The sequence below is a fragment of the Melanaphis sacchari genome, unplaced genomic scaffold (assembly GCF_002803265.2).
Source record: "Melanaphis sacchari strain LSU unplaced genomic scaffold, SCAv2.0 Contig1_pilon_pilon, whole genome shotgun sequence".
NCBI lineage: Eukaryota > Metazoa > Arthropoda > Insecta > Hemiptera > Aphididae > Melanaphis > Melanaphis sacchari.
In genome coordinates, this window is record NW_020270976.1 from 884,436 (window position 1) to 891,570 (window position 7,135).

The 7,135-nt window shown below is 23.9% G+C and overlaps 1 pseudogene; it reads right to left on the bottom strand.

Annotated features, from left to right (window-relative positions):
* Window positions 1-233: 233 nt before the first annotated feature.
* On the bottom strand, window positions 234-3,036 carry LOC112593328 (annotated as a pseudogene).
* Window positions 3,037-7,135: the final 4,099 nt, after the last annotated feature.

Below are 7,135 nucleotides of genomic sequence, written 5' to 3' on the forward strand. Positions count from 1 at the left end.
TTAAAGTTATCAGTGTTAAATTAAGTGAAAAACATTTTTTAATGAAAATATTGTTATTTCTTACAAATATTTTCGAATGTGAAAAATAACATAGATATTTAAATTTTTTATAAAAACTTACTAATGCATCTATTTTTTCGAGGAACTTAATATTTATTAGTGATAATTAACTTCCTACTGAGAACTACTTCTCCTCTGAGAACTTACATTCATCTATTTATAAATTATGTAATTCACGACGTTTTAAATACTTTTATCAAAAACGATTTAGTTTCATAGTTCAATTGTAATATTATTGGGTGATCTTTCATCTGCATCATTGTCGATATTCCGGTCATCAATAGAACAAGTATCTGCAGACAAAAATTTTAATTAAAAAATTAAGTTTATACTAACACTGATTTATTAACACATTGTTGTACGAGTAATTTAAAATATACACTTGAAGGTTTTTTGATGTACAACTATGCACAACGATATATAAGATGAAAAATAAATATATGATTTTAATACGATTAATTGACAAAAACTTTACCAGCACTTACTGATAAAACAAGATTTAAATTGATATCAAAAAAATCCAAACGCCGAAATTCGGTCCAATTCATTAGCTGATATTTGTTGCATAAACATTTTGATCTGAATGATAATAATAATAAACATTTACAAATATATAAAAATATATCGTTCGTTATTTAAATAATTATTTTCTATAAGCATACAAACTATTCATAGAAATAAATTTTACTTGTTGTTTTACGTCTGGATGTAAATTTGAAATTTGGTATAATCGTAGATATGATATTATCTTCATTCGCTGTAAAAATTAAATGAAAATACTTTTTTCTTAATGTAATTGATTAGGTATCAAAGTTTATTTTTAAATTATAAAACTTATTTTTACTTTTGAATTATCATTATTATAAGCAGTTTTAGAGTTAATTATTTTGATCTATAGATACTTATGAACAATTTTTTAACTACCTATATATAATATACATATATTTATAATATTTTTGCAATTTCCACATTTTTTTGGAAAGTATTTTTTTAAGTACTTAGATTTTGTAACTATTTAAAAAAATTTCCTGAGGCATTACAAACTTCATTATACAACTTTATACAATTAAGTACCATTCATTTTTACAATAAAATATTTAATGCATCTAAATTTAAACTTGAAAGAGCAATAATTTTTGTTATTGATCTTAATATACTATGAATCAAGTAAAAAAAACCTTACTAAATATGGTTATATATAAAATATAAAATATATTAATTTTTAGTAAGCTTGTTTAACTAAAAAGCAAAATAAGTTAATAGTTTAATATTTAATGCTAAAATGTATAATTAGCGTCATTAAAGCTACCGCATAATCTTAACATTTTATCATAATCTAAATTTTATAATATAAAAATAAATCATCCATATATTGATTAATATGCTAGAATAAATTAAAAAGCCATTCGCTTAACTATTTACAATATAAATAAATGACTCTGATTAATATTATTGGGTTATTATGAGTACAGGATTCTCATTAAATTATTTAAGAAATTAGCTGAGATCTTTATAATTTTCTCTTGGAGACATAATTTAATAATACTATAATCTATCTATTGTAAATATGATTTTTAAAAATTATCTAAAAATTTTAAATTCTAAAAATCAGAATATAAATAAAAATGTAAGAAAATATGTACATGAGCATGTTTGGTTATCTGCACTGTATAATATTATAGTTTATTAACGTACCTTGTCGTTTATAGATGAAACAATAATGATAATAGATATCATAAATGTGAACAATTGTATATGAACTAAAAGTGGAATTACTATCCGGTATTTTTCGGCTGAATTTTCACTGGTTAATGGTCCATTATTAACAATAAAATAAACACCAATAAGCATAGTGATAAAGCTGAATGTATAGAAACCCAATATCAATGGGCCGTAACTTTGAGTAAACATTTTCAACAATTCACAGAGTTCGGTGTACATCAGCCGCGTGCTTTCCATCAAAACCACTATTTTGTTGTTTGTCCATTGGCCGGGAACTGCAATTAATTTAGGAGGAAGACATTTCCACAAACCATTTAATGACTGAAATCTGATGTACAAGTTATGAAGAAAGAAACACAAAGATAATGTAACTACGTAATCCATAATATATGGTGGAGTGAATAAACTGTTAACTAATGCATTAATGTTTATCGACCTTATGGGAAAGAAATAGAGTTGTAAAATTTTAAAACCAATGAAGTATAAAATAAACAAAATAAATATCTTATCCCAATTCCTTTTTTTTTGTGAATGCTGAGGGATTGAAAAATTATTCGAAAGTAGTGTAATATTTCGATCAAATTCAATGATGCCATTAATAAATCTGAAAACATAAATTGTAAAAGTTAAAACGAAATTAAATATAATTCAAACATTTTTAAATTGTTTAAATAATGTGTTCCAAGTCTAAAAGAAATTCTGCAGTTACTGTATGGTAATTTGAGTACAAAAGTCTTACCATTAATATATACCTATAATATGGATATATGAACCAATTGTTTAAATTATTAGTTTCTTTGATATTATATAAACTATTATTATTGATTTAACTTTTATCTTAAATTTTTATAAATTTATATTATGATAATAGATTTCTTTATATATATCACAAATAAGTAAATTTAAAACCAACAAATAATTTTAAGCTCCTAAATTAATTTAAGTATAAAACACAATAAATATTTACTGGATTATCGGTATTATTGATACTCTGGCTACGATAATAATATTCCAAAATTTAAGTATGCTTATGTATTGAAATATATGAAATTCTGGATCAAGCTGATGAAAATACATATAAGTGCATACCAACAACACAATCATCCGTGCTGTTTCTAGAAATGCATTAAATTTTGAATCGATTTTTCGAACTAGAAAACCAGTCGGTTCCAAAGTATATGAATTATCAATTAAACCAACACACTTGGATAAAATTAAAATAAGTCTTAAGTTAACGTGAAAATTTGTCGTCATTTCGATAATGTTTGTTGCCAAAACTGAACTAACTATAAATAATTGTATTCGTAAAAATGTTGATCGATATTTATTCATGTATTATAATTCTTAGTTTGCACGCATAATATTTAGAAATATTACTTACGTAAATACGTTTCTCATAAAATATGCTCATGTCATTACATCAATATAAAATGCACATTCTACAGCTATATTTCTATGTCAGAAGTGTAGGTAATAGTACTTTGTAGACTTTTCCATCAATATATTTCACATTTAAAATTATACTTTCCTAGAAAGTTATTTTTAGAAATTGTAAATTTATTATGAAGTGAAACGAATCAACTAACTGTAGTGATGTGTTTATAAAATAAATATATATTTATGTAGATTAAAAACTGACTGATCAAATTCGACTTAGTAAGACACGAAGTGTAACAAATGTTAGAACTCGTTTATATATTATGACATATTATTATTAATATGTTACATATTTAATGTTAACAATATCCAATGATAATTTATTAATAAAATTCTTGATATCTCATTATACTCAAGTACATTTAAAATACTTATAGAAGTACTTTTAAAAGATTTAAAAAAGCACTTTTTATTTATTATTTTTTTTATCGAAATAAAAAAACAAAAAAATTAAAAACAAAGATCTTACAGAAAGACTCTTAACAATCTTAACCGGATAATAATTTACTTGATCAATGAACAAAATGATAAACTTTCAATTACTTATTTGATTTTATGTAAGCAATATCGGTATAATTCTTTTTTTAATACAGTATGAATGATATCAAAAAATTTAGAAATTGAGAACTTCTATTACAATAAATTTAAAAAATACGTTAGACAAACGTTCTGCATCACTAGATAAAGCTCAGGGAACAACTGCAAAGTTACATTTACATTAAGACCAACAATTATTTTGTATAGACATCTTTAGATTTCCAAAGGACTTATAAACGGTTCAGTTGAAACAATAACTGATATTATCTATGATCAAAATACTGATAAAAATAATTATTATGAAAATATGTTGTTTTGCATGCATATTATTTATTTTTCCTAAGCATACTAGACCAAACATTTATAATATTGTAAAATAACATTTTATGAATTGAAAATATATATATATATATTTAGTCACTGATTAACAACTTGGTAAAACACTTCCAGAAAAAAATCACAGTGAAGTTAAATCAATAAAAAAATATATACTTCGTTTAAAAGCCTTCGTTTTAGTTTAAAATATTATCGTATATTGATCAAAGAAATTTTATTATACAAAAAAGAGGAATATCATTAGATGAAGAAATTAACCTCCTCTCAGATTTGAAAAAGGACCTACAAAATATACGAGATAGCTGGTTCCAAATTTTATTAGAAACGCACAAGTAGCTTAGAAAATGCAAATAGTTCAACATTTTAGAGATAATATTAGACGAATAAAAAGAAAAAGAACATTTATTGATGAAACTTTTGAAAATACTGAACCTGAAATGGTATTTAGAAATTATGTGATTTACTTCATAATTGACTTTATTCTTTCAGACTTAGAACATCGATCTCAACCGTCAAAAATATTTGTAACATGTTTGAGCCATTATTAAACTTTTTATCACTGACCAATGAAGAATTAGAATTGAAATTAAAATCACTTGTACAAAAATACAAATTTGATTTATCTGAAAATATGTGTCAAGAAATGTTACATCTGAAATCTATATATTCTTCAACATTTCAAAAAAGCCATGTAATGCCATCACTCGAACTATTAAATTCCATTTACGCAAAAAATGTGCAAACAATTTTTGTAAACGTGTGTATTAGTCTCCAAATATTTTGTACTATTCCGGTAACTGTAACAAAAGCAGAAAGGTCTTTCAGTAACTTGGGAAATTCACTGAAGACGTGGCAAAGATCCACAACGAGTCAAGAACGATTAAACTCACTTGACTTGCTATTTTATCTGTGTATTTTAATTGGCTTCGAAAATCAATTTATAATTACCGATTTAGCTGAGCTCAAAGCCTGTAGAACAAAATTTTAAATTAAAAAAAATATATATTAAATATAAATTAAAATAAACATGTTTTTTTTTTTTTTTTATTTTAAAAAATTTGTAAAAAAAAAAAAATAAAAAAAGACATTTTTAATGTAAAAGTGCTTATGAAACTTGATTTTTTTATAATTTACTGATGTTGTCTGTCTTAACAATGAATATTAAATTCGAATTGGTATAATAAAAAAAATTAATATTGTTCCAAAAATTGTTATATATATATATATATATAGTAAATTGTATTTTTGGAATTTTTATAAAGGACCCGGTCAAACATTTAGTACAGGGGCCCGAAATTGTATGTGGGGGCCCTGCTAGTATTAATAGATAACAACAATGATACTGTGGTCACGTGATATTGTAATAATATTATGGCAATATATTTATTATAAACAAAAAATAATATTAAGCTTGTGAAAAACTGAATTGTTCGACTGATTACTACCGTGTATTGATTATTAGCCACTCATTTGTACACAGACACACCTAGTATTATACATACAAAACGTAGTCGTTCAAGTCATTGCGTGCTTACTAAACGCGCAGTGAAAAATAACATGCTCGAATAGTTGCTCGACTATACAATACCCCTCATTAAAATAACATCGCTAATATAATAATCTATACAATTTTTCACATAACTATCAAAATCAACAATGTATTTATTCCAAGAAAACAATAATTTGTGTATACATTGTGAAGGACACTCCGGATCTTTCACTTAATTGAAGAAAAAATCAAACTATAACACTTTACACATTGTATTATATCAGGTAAAAATATGAGGTATAGACGTTTCGTGTATTCGATAAATATATTTACAAACATCAGAAAATATTTAGTACATAAATACGTTCATATAATGATTTATAAATTATATATGTTCATTTTGTTTAGTAATAATTTAATAAATTAATAAGAAATTCGTTTTACATGTTTGTTTGATTTGAAGGTCATGGCATAACAAAAATAAATATTTGAATTTCTATCGGGGAGTAATAATTTTTTTACTTCAGTACAAGGGAATATATAGTATTAAAATGACGAGTAATTTTTGTAAAACTATAAGATCAGTACTGATCTTAATCAAACTTGTAGGTATAATTAATATTTCTTATACAATAGAGGAACCAACAAGACTATTAATTCGAAATCCAAACACAGTATTTTATTTATTTCTTGAATTGATACAAATATTGGGCTTATTGATATTTACTTACTCATTCTTAGATTCATCATTTCATACAATTTTAAGGCAATTTTATTTGATTTTATTTGATTTTATTTTGGAAAATTATAATAACAGCAAGAATATCAGAAACATGGATTATTAAGTATGTACTTATCTGAAGACTAAAATATATATATTGGAATCTTATTTTTAATATTTATACTTATTTCAAAAGGCTTGAACGTCGAGTAACTTGATATAAATAAATAATTTCAATTCAATTACCTAAAAATTAAAGTTAAATCTACGAGTAACATAGTATAAATTTGTTTTTAAAGAATCATAAATTTTAAAGCTAAATATAATTTTTAGTTACCATAAGTCCTGACGGTATAGAAATATAAAATTATATATTGAAATTAAACAATTTAGTACACTATTTATGATATAATAAATGTGTTAAAAACTTAAATATCGTATTTTTTTGATTTATTTAAAATATAAATACATCAAACAACGATATAAGTAAGTAAGCAAAGTATAAGACATCGAATACTTAAGTTAGTTATATAATATAGTATATAACTTAAGTATAACGACCACATTTTTGATAGGTAACTGGCTACTGAGAGTAATGCAGAAATAATTTTCAACTTAATGAGAAAAAATTTAACTCAATAAATTAAACTGATTTAACGTCATTATTTTCTTTTTCAAGGTTGATCAATGGCATTGTTGAATTCGACCGAAAAATCATGCCACTCTTATCACGTCTGTCAGCCCAACAACGTTCAATGAACAAAAATCGTTGGGGCATGTTTTTTATTTTATTATTCTTATATTTTATCGGAGTCAAATTTATTCAAATATAT